The 15,765-nt window shown below is 41.5% G+C and overlaps 1 long non-coding RNA gene across 1 annotated transcript in view; it reads right to left on the bottom strand.

The window, feature by feature from the left end:
• Positions 1–450: 450 nt before the first annotated feature.
• The window catches only part of LOC311603333, a 29,366-nt gene continuing 14,051 nt past the window's right edge, over positions 451–15,765 (bottom strand). The window contains exons 3-4 of the long non-coding RNA XR_014781052.1: positions 3,760–3,986; positions 451–1,375 (exon numbers count right to left, since the gene is read on the bottom strand). This is a non-coding gene — a long non-coding RNA (uncharacterized lncRNA). The remainder of the gene's footprint in view (positions 1,376–3,759; positions 3,987–15,765) is intronic.

Genomic DNA, 15,765 nt, shown 5'->3' with positions numbered 1-15,765 from the left:
ACACAGGATGAGACGGAGCTCACCGAACTGTTTGCACGTGGCTTCCTACCTTCTGCTGAGGACACAGAACGCAGCTGACTAATAATCTAGGTAGGAGCGAGTTCCCGGGCTGTCCCACCTAACATGCCACAGGAAGCGTCCTCCGATGTCTACCTCTTGCAGAGCTCTTGGGTCTTACAAGGCCTCACATCTCAAAATAACTGGCTAGTCGGAGAACAATTTTTACATGTAAAGTATTAAGAACATCTGAAATGTTTGTGAGTTCTTAAATGATTATAAATATAGCTATTGTTTATTATACAGGTCTGGGAGGCTTTGTTGTTTGGTTTGGTTTTAAAGTTTCTGAATCTGAAAAATCCTAAAGGAGCAAAAAAAAATACATGTTCAAGGTAAATATCATTGTTGTTATTTTAGTAGTCTTACTGTTTGTAAGTAAGAAGACTTTAGTAGTACCTTCAGTTTGTTCTGTACATTTCACATCCTTAAAGGCATCCAATATTTCTAATTCTTAGAAAATTTTTGTGCAAATATTTAATGTTCCTTATTATTAAAGTATCATATTCATTAGAATGCAAATAGAAAACACAGGTTAAAAACAGCCATTCCTGACCTCACCCACCCCCAGGGTAATAACCATTAATGTTTAATACGGTCTTCACTCTGACTCATTTAACTCTGTACAGAAGCATTAAGATCTTTGACAAGCACCATTGGCCAAGGGGTCATAACTAGCTTTTGGGAGATTCAGCATATCAAACCTTTTAATTCACTGTTTTTAGACGTGAATGCAGCAAGCTCTGACAACAGATAGAAGAAGAGGCTGGAGGGCTGGCTCAGCAGTTAAGAGTGCTGACTCCTCCTCCAGAGGACCTGGGGTTGGTTCCCAGCACCCACATGGTGGCTCACAAGCATCCGTAACTCCAGTTCCGGGGGATCTGACACTTTCTTCTGGCCTCCACTGGCACTATATACACGTGGTGCACAGTGACGCATGCAGGCAAAACACTCATACATATAAAAAATAAATCTCCAAAAAAAAGTTTAGCATATATAATGGCTACCGACCAAATTAAGATATGCTTTATCAATAATTTTATTGCCCCATGGTGGTTTGACTAGTCCTAGCCCCCATAGATTCATGTGTTTGAATGCTTGGCCCATAAGGAATGGCTCTGTTAGAAGGTGTGGCCTTGTTGGAGGAAGTGCGTCACTGTGGAATCAGGCTTTGAGGTCTCGTATGCTCAAGCTACTCCCAAAGGCTCCTTCTGCTACCAGGGGATCGAGAGGTAGAGCTCTCAGCTCCTTCTCCAGCACCATGTCCGCCTGCACACCGCCATGCTTCCCGCCATGATGATGATGGCCGAAGCCTCTGAAACTGAAAACCAGTCCCAATTAGATGTTTTTCTTTATAAGAGTTGCCATATTCGTGGTGTCTCCTCACAGCAATAAAGCTCTAATTAATCCTAAGACACATTTCAAAACGTCTCTTCATATTCCTTTGCCTAGTGCAGCAATTTTTTTAAGGCTGCAAAATATTCCGTTTCATGTCTGAACTAAAATTCACTGTGATTTCTGTTATTTAGTTATGAATAATGACACAGATAGCATTATCATGAATAAATCTTTATTTACACTTGTAATTATTTCTCTAAGAGGGATCCCTAGAAGTAGAATTGTAGGTTTTGTTTTTCCAAGACTGTTAATGCATCTTTCCTATCTGTTTTCCCAAAAAGCTGTACCGCTTTGTTAGTGGTTTGAAAAGGCCTCAAGGCCAGTAAAGTTGAGCCTCAGACTGCAACCTTTGCAGATGTGTGACATGTGGAAATGGCATTGTAGACACTACATTTGATTGGTATTGTATATAGTAAACGTGGTTGCTTCCATTGCTAAAGTTGAGTGTGTTTAAAGGTATGCAAGCCACTGCTTACAAATCTTTTGTTAATGTCTTTGCCCTTGCCTGTGGTCTTAATTTTAAACTACTAAATATTAAGGACTTTATATATAGTAAGGTTGTTAACCTATATCTCTCATAATTATTGCAGATATTTTCTATAAAAATAATTGCATATCTTCAATTTTTAATTTCATTTTTAACACAAAAAGCTAAGACACTTTTTTTTTTTCATGAAGAATTAAATACACACTCCAGCTAGGAAAGTGTCTTGCTCTACCATTTTCAGAGAGGCTCACTCTTATGCAGCAACCCACAGCCAGACATTATACAAAAACTGAGAGACCTTGGAACACACAGCCCTAAATGAGATGTCTCTATAAAATCCTGGCCCTCAAGGCTCAGGGAATGCCCCCCACCCCCCCCACCCCCCCACCCCCACCATCCCACCACACAGAAGGAGGCAGAAAGAACATAAGAGCCAGAGAAGATGGAGGACACCAAGAAATAAAGGTCCTCTAAATCAACAGGACCAATCCACATATGTACACACCAGACTGATAATACATATATATGTGTATATATGTATTACCATATATATGTGTATATGTGTGTATATATATACATATATATTTATACACACACACACATATGCACATATATACATTACCCTACAGATCCCTTGAGTATATATTAAGGCTTCCAGTTTAGTGTTTTTATGGGATTCCTGAATGCAAACAAGTGCGTCTCTGTGTCTATATCTGTTTCTTGTGCCTTTCCTTAGGCTCATCACAGAGCAGCACTATTTGAGAAAGATAAGGAGGTGAGACCATATTGAAAACTGCATGTCACTGGGGCTCTGAGGTTTCCATAGCCCATGCCAGGCCCAGTTCTCTCTCTGCAGCCTACAGATCAGGATACAGCTCTCGGCTAATGCTCCAGTGCCATGCGTCCTGTCTTGTTCTCCACCGTGATAATAATGGACTAAGCCTCTGAAACTATAAGCAAGCCCACCATTAAATGCTTTCCTTTACTATGGTTGCTGTGGCCATGGCGTCTCTTCACAGCAGTAGAACCTCAACTAAGACAGCTTAGATGTCTGTTTGTTTTCTAATGAGACAGAGAGAGGGGATCCAGACGTGAGGGGAGGTGGGGAGGAATTGGGAGGAGTAGAGTGAGAGGAACGTGTAATCAGAACATATTGTGGGGGGAGCTATTGTCAATAAAAGGGGGAAATTAAATATAACTCCTACATTTACTATATAATATTATTGTACTAGCCTAGAAATTTTAGGACAGACCTTTTCAATTGTATCTACTTTTATATTTCAAAAATGAAATGTCCTTAGTCATCAGAGAAATGCAAATCAAAATAACTCTGAGATTCCATCTTATACCAATCAGAATGGCTAAGATAAAAAAAAAAAAAAACTCAAGTGACAGCACATGCTGGTGAGGATGCGGAGAAAGGGGAACACTCCTTCACTGCTGGTGGGAGTGTAAACTTGTACAACCACTTTGGATATTAATCTGATGCTTTCTCATAAAATTGGGAATAGGGTTACCTCAAGACCCAGCTATTCCACCCCGGGACATATACCCAAAAGATGCTCCACCACACAACAAGGACATTTGCTCAACTATGTTCAGAACAGCTTTATTCATAATGTCTAGAATCTGGAAACAACCTAGATGTGCCTTAATCGAAGAATGGATAAAGAAACTGTATTACATTTACACTATGGAACACTACTGAGCTATTAAAAACAAGGAAATCTTGAAATTTACAGGCAAATGGATGGAACTAGAAATGATCATTCTGAGTGAGTTAACCCGGACCCAGAAAGACACACATGGTATATACTAACTTATAATTGGATACTAGCCCAACATGGATGTCTTCCGTGAGTCTTCACTCAGTGGGGGATCAGGACTCACAGCTGGACCCTGGGTGAAGTACTGTGAGTTGTGTGGAAGACTTGGCAGATGGAAGGTCGGGGTTAGTGGTTGGCAGGGGCTCCACAAGGAGACTTATGAAGGCTGCAGGTCTGGACCATTTCAGTTGAATTTTAAAAATAGAATTTCCTTTAAGAAACTAAAAAGATAAGCATAGGCTGGTAGAAATTACTCGTAACACATACTGATCAAAGACTTGTATCCAAAAATCACAAAGAACCAATACTTAACAAGGAATTCAACTACCCAAAAAATTTTTTTAATTATATACAAAAGACCTGAAGATCAGATGACGTGCAAACAGCACAGAAACATATGATCAAGACTGCACATCACTAGGGTGGCACAAATTAAAACAACAAGGAGATGCTACTACAAGCCTATTCAAATGGCTAAAACCCTGAATATTGATGCCATTAAAACTCAGCAAGGATGCGGGGCTGCAGGAACTCTCACTCATTGCTGGTAGAAACACTTACTGATAGTTTCAAAGGCTGATTGGCAGTCTCTGATAGAGCATATAGACATACAGTTTTACCAAAATGATTTTAAAATGGATGCCTACAGAAACCTGCCTACAAATGTTTATAGCAGTTTTACTCATAATAATTGAGACTTGAAAGAAACCAAAGTGCTCTTTCTTTTTTATTTCAGGGGCGGGGGTGGTCAGAGAGTGGAGCTAGTTACAGGCCATTGTGAGCTGCCTGATGTAGGTTCCAGACTCTGAACTCTGGTCCTCTGTAAGAACAGCATGTGTCTTAACCACTAAGCCATCTCTCCAGCTCCTAAGGTGCACTTTAGGAAGTAACTGTTTATACAAACTGTGGCTCATACATTCAATGGGATATTACTCAGTAATAAGAAACAAACCATCAGACCATGAAAAGACGTAGACGAATCTTTGAGGAGAGACTACTCTGCATAATAGTGTAATGCTGGATACCTGACATTAGGCATTTGATAAACCCCATAGCATGTTCAACACAGGAGCAAAGCCTGAGGGACCTTAATTAATAATGATGCATCAATATTGGTCCATCAACTATAACAAATGAGCCAACAATGCAAGATGTTAATCAGAAAGAAAATCATTATAGGACCAGGGGAAGGTGTGTGCAAAGTCTTGGTATTGTCCATTTTTTTTATAAAAAGTCAGTTATCATATGTGTATATGTGTGTCTTCCACAAAACTAATCACTCTTTGAAATACTTCCTTGAAGCCAGAAATAGTCCTCTATAAGAGGTAAGTTCCCTTAACAGCAGGATATGTTAATAAATGAGAGACAGGCAGACAGGCAGAGCTCGCACAGAGTTATGAAGAGGTCTTTGAAACCAGCCCAATTTGGATTTGAATTCTGTTTTCACTTGTATCAATCTGGCAAATTGTTGAGGTTTCTTTAGCTTTGATTTCCTCACTTGTGTAATAAAGAAAATGTTAAAAAGAGAAGTGTCTTGAGCACTTAAAAAAGAAAAAAAGGAAATTAGCTAGGTAGTGGTGGTGCATACCTCTAGTCCCAGCACTTGGGAGGCAGAGGCTGGCAGATCTCTGAGTTTGAGGTCAACCTGATCTACAGAGTGAGTTTCAGGAACAACAGGGCTACACAGAGAAATCCTATCTCTAACCTGCCCCTCCCCCAAAAAATATACAAACAAACAAGCAAAAATCAAACAAAAAATAAATGAAGAACTTAGAATGTAAGTGAGTGAAAGACAATAGCTATTTCCAATTCACAATAATCGCTATTTTACAAAATATATTATTTAACATATTTTATTAGTATAATCTATCAATAATCAAATACTTAATATCTTTATATCTTTGATTTCAGCCTCTTCTTCCAAGTACCTGGTAGATTTACTACTTTTTGATAAAACTTAAGAAACAGGTTGAGGTAAACTTCAAACCCCTACCCAGATCTAGCCAATGGGCAGAACATTCTCCACAGTTGAGTGGAGAGTGGGGTATGACTTTCTCACGTACTCTGGTGCCTCATATTTGACCATGTTCCCTGGAGGGGGAGACCTGGTGGCACTCAGAGGAAGGATAGCAGGTTACCAAGAAAAGAAACAGGTTGAAGTTGAAATTACCTGTATTCATTTATTCATTCAGTAAATCCTTAGGAGGTACCTACTATGTCCCAGGCACGGTACTAGACACTCAGAGTTCAACAACGGACAGAACAAAGTCCCTAACAGCAATCGTGTATGGTAGAGGAAGCAAATACTAAAGGAACGCACATGATAAACTCTCAGAGAAAATAAGGGGAAGGGAGGGAAAGCTATAAAAAGAGTGTGTCCTGTCGTTCTCACTGAGCAGTCTCAAGGAAATGAGGAGGAAGCCAGGGGGCAGGGGAGCAGTCTGGGTAAGAACAGTGAGGGCAAAGGTCCAAGTGGAGTGAGCCAAGCCTGGCAAAGGGGAGTGCCTGAAGCAATCTAAGGGTGAAAGGATGTGGGGGAAGGGAGGGGGCAGTGAAAGAACAGAGAGATATTTGAGGCCAGATCCCTTAGTTTTGGCTTGAACTTCAAATCCCAAAAGTGAAGAGAAACCACAGAAGGTTTTTAAACAGGTCAATACTGTGATCAACTTGTATTTAAACAGAGCTATTTTAAAGGGCCTGGGTAGCTCAGTTGGTAGAGCATCAGACTTTTAATCTGAGGGTCCAGGGTTCAAGTCCCTGTTCAGGCAGAAGCTATTTTAGGCTCCTAAATAAATGTGAGTCCAAGCATGATAAAAACCTAACTGTCCTTTCTCCAAAGGTATTTAATGGTATTTGGAAAGAATACTTGCAAATGCAGGTAGAAAGTTAGCCAAAAATAAAAATAAAAATGAAGTCACACCCCATCTAAACAGTAGTGCTCTAATTACTGTTCAACAAATAGTCTCCAAAATAATTCCTAGCATTTTAGGGGGAAGAAAGCAACTGGTGGAGGAAGACAATAATGAGGTGAGGGTGAGAAGAATCAAAGTATATTATGTGACATATAAAAATCACATAGTTAAACCCATTATCTTGTTCATTAGAATGCCCTTTAAATTGTTTGAATACCAGCAAGAGCCATGTGATTGGTTAAAGACACAAATACTGTGATAGATATAAGCATTTCTTCATGGGGTGACTATGCATGAGCATAAGTATAAATTACTCAAAAGTATCTATGGCCTCTAACAAGTTATATTGAGCACCCTCCAAAAAGAAGATGTGTTGAAAGTGTCATCCCCAGGGACCAACAATGCGATGGTATTCGAAAAGAGTCCTTGCAAACACAGCTGGCTAGATGACGTCACTATGAAGTGCTCTAGACCACTTACTGAAGAGAGAGAGGGGACACAGGACGGAAGACAGAGGAGCAGAATAAAAGGGTGCTGCCTCAAGCCCTGGGACGCCACCAGAAGCTCATACAAAGCAGGGGAGGATTCTCTCCCAGACTTTACAGGCATCGAGGTCCTGCTAACACCTTCACTTTGGACTTCCAGCCTCCTAAGCAAAAAGTATCTATGGCTAACAGTCCCGGGCAACCAATACAGTTCCTATCTGTGTCCTCCCTTTTCTCCACCTAGTGCCCCCCAAGGGTTAGAGACACTGGAGTCAGCCATGAAATCCATGCTTAGGCCACCACGCAGCTCCATTTCCACACAGTCGCGCTTAGGGAACGCTTGGTGGCTACGACGATCTTGGTTGACTTTTCTTTTGTTGTATTTAATACACAGAAGGAAGGGAAACTCTACCTGACCCCAGAAACCCTTGCAATCTGCACTGATGCAGAAACCAGTCTCTCTCTGGTTCGCTCTATGGGAATTGAAGCCACTAAGAGGAAGTCATCAGTGAGGGAATTACGTTCTAGTAGCATGTTTAATTACGATACAACCAGGACTGTCTCATGCATAGGAATTCAGCATGCAAGATTTACAGCCTTTAGCAGTTTTGTCTTTGTTGTCTCAGGCAGCATTCTTTCTGATGTTTGCCTTTGGACCTCTCTTCAACTGTGTCACACTGCCCCCTACTGCCCGGGTGTCACAATGTTCTCCTGGCTGCTCTTACCTGGCGCTGGTCATGAGATGTGAGTTTGGCCAATATTAGAAAGCCTGACATATTAAAAACAGGGCCCCCGGGGGGGGGGAGGTCCTATATTTTCTCTTAATAAAAAGCAGTGAATAACATAGGTTTGGAAACACAACCATACCACTGGCTTCATGAGCTTGGGAGGAAAATCAAGTTTCCAGAAAAGGGAATGAAGTTTCCTTTCTTATTTCGTAGGGGGTGGTCAGCCTCTTCAAGAGATACCCTCTCTTTTCATGGTGTGATAACAGCCATGTAAGAGAAGCTGATGAATTTTTAACTAATCCAACCAGCCAGAGGAAAAACAGTATTACAAGGGAGGAGGGGGCAGAAAGGATGGGCTTTTCCTTTCTGCACCAAAGGCACCGTGCAGGACTTTGCATAGTCCCTGGCGCGCGCCTGTGTGCCCAGCCAGCACGGCCCCAGCCCCTCCCAGCTGTGGTTTCTTTGCCATCTCCACAGCGTTGTGACCTTCAGCCGGGAAAAAGAGGAAAACTGAAAGCGAGCGGTTCGGACTTTAAAGCACCAAGTAATTCTCCAAGTACTCTGCTGGGCCTCTAGAACAAAAACAATAAAAACTCGCAACGCATTTCCCAACCCCCATGCTGGTGGTTTTAAAGCCCGCTAGATAAAAAACAAAAGAAAAACCTGATTCTGCTGTCCAGTAGCGAAGCTTCGGTAGCACCCAGCCTACACTGCACCTGCGCAGGCCTCTCCATGGCCCACCCACGAACATCAATTTGGCCTTAGTTTGGACATAAACCTGCCGTACTGGGTGTGCCCAGTAGGCCTGGAACTGGCTCTCAAGAGACTCAAGTTCCTGTGGCGCTTGTGTGGCAGGGGCCTTACTCACATACCTGTAGTCTTTGCGCACCATTCTGTGTTGGCTGGGAGCGGCGGCGGAGGGAGGAGGGGGCGGCAGAGGCGTGGGAGGAGGACTTCTCTCTGGGGCAGCTGTCAGTGCTTGAGTCAGTGCTCCCTGCGGAAGGAGGATTGCAGGAAAACACCTACCCTTATTGCATAGTACAGACCGTCTCCACAGAAGATCTTACATTGCATGGTCCTAGAGAATAGGCCAGCTGCTATCTTTGGCTCGCCTCCATTTCTCACTTCCATTCATAAAACCTTTAGAGAAACCTGTCTCTTTCTTACAGAGCCAGGGGAAAGTTCGGTTTAGATGCAGGTGGCTAGAAAGGCTTTGACCTAGCTGTCTTTCTAGCTATTGTGTTGCTTCTTAATTCTCCTTACCTAACCAACCGTTCCCATCCTGAGTCAATAAACTGTAACTGGGTCTCTCACGTGGTGCCATCACGCAACGGGAGGTGGAGGACGTGTCACAACGTTTTCTGTCTGGCATGGGTGGGTTTAACTGACACAGAACCGTCAGAAACACGTGTGAGACTCATGACCTACCTGAAGAAGCTTGGATTTGAGCGTTGAACACATGATGGAGTGTTGAGCACATGACGCACTGTTTGACAGAGTCATTTAGTACATAAGCCTAGTTGGTATTTTTGTTGTTGTTGTTGTTGAGTTTTTTTTTGGTTCGTTTGTTGTCGTTCTTGTTGCGTTGCTTTGGGTTTTTCCACCTTTGTTTTCATGTTTTGTTTTATTATTATTATTCATTTTTGTTTAATTTACATTGGTGTTTTGCCTGCGTGTATGTTTGTGTGAAGATGTCAGATCTCCTGAAACTGGAGTTAAAGGCAATTATGAGCTGCCGTGTGGGTACTGGGAATTGAACACTGGTCCTCTGGAAGAGCAGCCAGTACTCTTGACTGCTGAGCCATCTCTCCAGCCTTGCTTTGTTTTTGGCATAGTGTCTCACTGCATAGATGTAACTGGCCTAGAGCTCACTACATAGACCAGGCTAGCCTCAAACTCACAGATATCCTCCTGCCAATGCCTCCTGGCTGCTGGGGTTAAAGGTATGTCCACCATGTCTGGCTAGCTAGCTGAGGTTTGCTTGTTTGTTCATTCATTTTTGGTTGGTCTGGTTGGCTTGGTTTTTTTGAGACGGTTTTCTCTGTGTAACAGCTCTGGCTGTCTGAAACTCCCTTTGTAGACTAGGCTGGCCTCGAACTCCCAGCAATCCAACCTGCCTCTGCCTCCCAAGGGCTAGGATTAAAGGTGTGTGCCACCATACCAGGCTTCCCCCACCCCAACCCCCCACCAGGAACTTTTAAAATTAATTTCTTAGGTTAACATACAAAGTAATGGGTTTTAACAAGGCCTCTTCAAACAGTGTCATTATATTTTGTTCTCATTCTTTCTGGTCCCCTACCACTCTCTCCTGACTCATGCCCCTCCTGACCTGCTTCAACTGGTTCCCTTCCTTCCTCAAGTTAGCTCCTCCTTCTACTCCCTTGCCATTTGATTTCCATTACTCTATTTCTCATTCCCCTTAAGCCCTCTTCTGCAGAAGTGGCTCAGCTGTGCAAACATGAGGACCTGAGTTCAAATCCCCAACACCCACATAAAAAGCCAGCAGTGGCTGCACATATCTGTAAACCAGTATTGTGTAAGTCAGAGACTTGAGGTTCTTTGGGGATTGCTGGCCACTAACCTACTTCCGGGTTCAATGAAAGACACTGTCTCAAAGGAACAAGGCAGCAAAGGATATAGAGCAGGACACCCAATGGCAGTCTCCATCCTCCAAATTCACCTAAGACCACATGCACCCATACACATGCTTTCACATAGATGTGTATGAACAAAATAAATAAAAAATTTAGAAGATCTCAGAATCTTCTTTCTTTTATTATGGTCTGTACACATATATAAACACACACACACACTATATATATATATAGTGTGTGTGTATGTGTGTGTATATATATATATATACATATAAACACACAGTATATATACATATATTTGCACACAGATATAGAGTTGTAAATCAAAGTTATGTATTTCAAAAACTTTTATTCTCCTAGCTCAACTGTTGTCTGGGAGGCTCACTACCTCCTTCTACTGGCCTAGGCCTAGTTCTGGAAGCTTCTAGCCTCCGTACAATCTAACCTAGGCCTAGAATGTTTTCAGCTTCTAAGACTTACTGCTTAATAAGATCACCCTTACTTGTTCTTCCTGAGCTCTGGCCTGGCTGGCTCAACTCATCTGTTCTGGCTCAAACTCTTCTCCTAGCTGATTTATTCAATCTGGCTTCTCTCTTGGCCTGGAATTGCTCTGCTTGGCCTCAGACTAACTCAGCAGTCTGCTCTAATCTTCAGACTTCACCTGAGTTCTTCCTCTGCAGCCCATCTCTCTGTTACTTTCCTGGTAGAACTGCCTCCTCTCTCTGTAAACCTGCCTCTTATGTCATTTCCCTTTCCTCTCTCTTCTCCTGAGAGTTGGGCATATCCTATTCTGTCAAATCTTCTCTGATTCATCACTTTTTCTCCCACTCAATTAGACATCACTTTCAAACATGGGTGCTTCCTTCTACAAACTAACTTTACCTTCATTTGGGATTAAAGGCATGTACCACCATGCCTGAACCTAAGCATTTCTTTACCTGATACTTGCTGTATACCAGGCTGGCCTTGAACTCAGATATGCTTGCCGCTGTCTCCTAGATTAAAAGCATGCTTGTATTCCAACCAGATCACACAGACCTAGAAGATCTTTGGATATGATCTCTTGCTAGCCAAAACTCATAGACCGAGAAAGTCTTTGGATGTGATCTCTTGCCAGAACAGCCGTGTTCTAAATTAACATTCCTCTACACCATACATTTTCTTTTTTTCTTGGCAGAGTCATAAAATTCCATTGCATATATGTATAGCACACGCGTTATCCATCATCTGTTGATGTACATCTGTGCTGATTCCATTTCCTGCATATGGGGGATAGTGCTGTATTGAACATGGATGTGACAGATCTCTGCAGTGTGCTGACTTAGGGTCTTCCAAGCATAGTACCCAAGAGTGGTATAGTTGAAGCCCAGGGATGGTTATCCTAGACCACGTGCAGAATGAGGGTGGGAACTGAGTCTTGATTTGTTCAACTGTGTCCCTGGACGCCAGCACACGATGGGCACACAAACAGTATATCTTGATGAAATGAAGAGTGAGAGGTGGAAAGGGAAGGAAAGAGGAGATGGGACCAAGAAAGAGGTCTGAACTGGAGAAATATTGAACAGAAGCTTTTAATCCCAGCACTAGGGAGACAGAGGAAAACAGATCTCTGTGAGTTTGAGGCCAGCCTGGTCTACATAGTGAAACCTTGTCTTTAAAAAAAAAAAAACTGAACAAGGAATTGAGAAGTTGCACAGAAGGAAATATGTGATTGGGGGTAAAGAAGGATAAAAAATTAAAACGTAGGGAGAGCAAAGGTAGGAAGGGATTTAATCAATGTTAAGGCAAAGAGTCCAATAAAATAGTAGGCCAGATGGTGGCCGATAAGACACACTTGGAGACATGTGGTGACATATGGTAACGTATGGAATGGGAATCAGTGCTTGGGCAGTATGAAAGCGAGATGGAGCCAGGAGAACCCTCAGGAGGACATTGTGGCTGTCTAAGCATCAGAAGGGCCTAAGCAGTCTGGCAAGATGGCTTAAGGGGGTAAAGGTGCTTGCCATTAAAGATGGCACCCTGAGTTCAGTCCACAAAAATGTTAAGATGGACGGAGAGAACAGACTCCACAAAGTGCATCCAGACACATGAGGTGACACGCGTGCCCCATTCCACATACACACACACCATGCACACATACTCACCCAAGAATAATTGATTATTGTTCAGATAAGAGTCTGAATCGGGGAAGGCAGAAGGAATGGGTAAAAAGATAGAAACTGGAGAGACACTGGAAAGGGCAAAGTCCCTATCATGCTGGTAACAGTTGTGGTAGTGAAGAAAATAGAGAAGTAATAAATACGTAAGTTAAAAATAAATACATAAATACATAAGTCAAAATCCCTTAGGGGGCCCTGAGAAGCAGTAGCATAGATAGAAATGCAGGAGTTTAACACGGTTTAAGAGGTGGAGACTAAGCTGAGTATGTGAGATGCAACTCTAGCGAGCTCGAATACAGATCTATATCTAGATGGTGTTCTGTATGACACAATAAGGAGATTTTCTTTTTAAATGGCCCTATATATGTGGGTGTTTGTAGGCTCAACAAACATGGCATAGCTACTAAGCAACTTAAACTGAAGCACAGAATTTCAAAACCAAGAGAAATCAGGTTGCTCAACGTGTAGAAGATGTGCAGAAATGCATGATCCGTGTTCAGACTGTACAGTCCATAATCGTGTTGGTGTTTTCCCCTTCCTGCTGACTTCCCTGTGGGTGAATGCTGGTAGCTGGAATGGTTTTAAATGCAATGTGAACAGTATGCTGAGGAGCAGCAAGACAGACGGAGTCTGAACTTATGTCAACCCTGTGGATGCATGGGCATATCTGCTCCTCCCCAGACCCTCGGGAGAAAGGAATTGGCTTCCACTCTGTTTGAGCTATTTTATTTGGGTTTGTATTTGAGCAGGCAAATTATATACTACCTACACCATGGCATCTAATCTCCGACTGTGTCAGTTGCTAACAATGTGACTACTTCTCTGGGCTTCTCCTTCTGAAAATTGTAGCCTATCTCATAAAGCTTCACAAGGAAGGAAACTCACTTGGAAGCAAGAACTCAATTGTAGCTGCTGTTGCTACTCTACTTAGTAACATTTTTTTAAAGCTCTGTCAAAAATAAGCCCAACCCAACCAGAAGTATTTTTAAAGTTTTACAACTTTAATATTATACTGTAGTTGAGGGTTACTTAATCTGATATAGAATGAATGTCTTCATTTTTATAGATAAGTGGTCCAGAAAGGTTCAGAAATTAGCTCAGAGTAACACAAGTAACTGGCATTAATACGTCACTTAATGATGTTCAACCTCTTGCAGCTCAATCAGAATGCTGTGTGTACACACATGCACACGTGAGAATTGTCCTGTATCCTTCCAAACCACCTATAATCCTGAGACACCCAAAGGTCAACACCATGGAGAGGAGTCAACTCCCTCTCAAGAGGCTGCTATGCTGTCATTCTTCTCGGTGTCCTTCCCATACTTTATGAAGCCCTCTTAATTGAGATGATGCAGATGCTTTCCATCTATACAGGGAGTATCTGGGAACACAGTACTTCTACTTCGGCTCTCTGGAACCATCATCCTAACATTCTCTCCCAAATTTCTCCATCATCTCAAAGTTTCCCTTTTCTATTCCTTCACACGGCTAAGGTCTTACCAGAGACATAGCTACCTTAGAATGTTTGTGTACTTTCCTTCATATCCTGCTAGAAATAGTCCTGCATACAAATATATAATATACATGTAGGGCCTGGAGAGATGATTTAGCAGTTAAGAACACTGGCTACTCTTCTAGAGGTCAAAGGTTCGATTCCCAGCACCCACATGGCAGCTGACAATGGATCTGTAACTAGAGTTCCAGGGGATCTGATGCCCTCTCTGGAGTCCAAGGATATTGCATGTTCACGTGGTGTACAGACATACATGCAGGCAAACATCCATTCATATAAAATTAATAAACCTCCTACAAAATTGACATATATGTAATATGTTTATATGTATGTGTACACATTTGCCTATAACATTATATTTTTTCTTCTTGTGTTATTTATAAACTGTTAATTAAGTGATTATTTTTAAATCTTAATTTTTTATTTTTTATTTTTATTTTTTTTTAGGCAAAGCAATCTATTAGCAAGAAGTAAAAGCTCCACACAACAGCCTGAGGTCTTTACAAGAGTCAGCAGAAGTCCAGATACTCTGTGAAACAGAAGTAATCAAATGCCTCCAAATATTTAATTTCCTATTCCAGGAATGTGAACAGGTGTAATTAAAGTAACACTTTTTTTTAATTAAGTGACCTCTCTTGACCAACCATCTGTGAATAATTCAGGTTTCCCCCTTATTATTACTGTAAAATTAAAACGAGGTCATATAAACAGGAAGATCCTCTTTAACTATCTTTAAGCACCAGCAATATATATTTTCCACCAGTTAAAATCCTTAATGATACAAAAAGTCTGTCAAGCATAACTTCCCCAATTCATTTGCCTGAAACCATCAATATTTTATCATGCACTTGCAGTTGGCTTTAATTTAACAGTCCAGGTTACTAATCAAACAAAACACCCAAGTCATTAAAAGTTAGCATGCCATTTAGAAAGTGCATTTCACATTTATTAAAATATCTTTCATGCAGCCATTAGAAACCTAAAGTTTTAATTACAATCAGATATTTAGTTCTACTCCAGTTATGGATGCGGCACTCTCTTGCAACTGCCCCGATTAATCTTCCTGACCGAGCTCATCCATTACTTTCTGAAATTATTTTCCTCTCAACTCCTTCCGAATTCATCTTTTCTACCCAACCCACCACCAATACAGAGAATGTATTTTACAGGTGTGCAAAATAGCCACCCCAAAGATAACCCATTTAAAAGATTTCCATTTCAAATGTAATTTACCTTTCATAAAATATCTAAGAGGTGTCATTCAGCAAGGCAAATTGAAATTGAGAGTTCGCTCTCTGTATCTTTATTGTCAATTTTCATTATTTCTTTCTCTTTCTAATGATAGGAAAAGTTCAATGAGCATTTTCTCGTAATTTTCTAACAAAGTGACTCAACTAAGTGTAACTTTTGTTTGGCTTTCCTACCTGGGTTTCCACTAACATGCCATAACCAACATATAAAAATCAAACTTTGTGCCAGTCTGGATCCTGTGAATTACAGCATTTAAACCTTCCATTAGACACAGATATGTGAACCAAACACATCTTAGATGGGGTTTAGCTGTAACAGTGACTATGGGCTCACTCTTATCTTAAAACTCCTTGTTAGC

The sequence above is a fragment of the Acomys minous genome (genome assembly GCF_964271855.1).
Source record: "Acomys minous genome assembly, chromosome: 8".
NCBI classification, from domain to species: Eukaryota; Metazoa; Chordata; class Mammalia; order Rodentia; family Muridae; genus Acomys; species Acomys minous.
The sequence above is the reverse complement of the archived record's forward strand: the minus strand, read 5'-3'. Positions and strand labels throughout refer to the sequence as shown.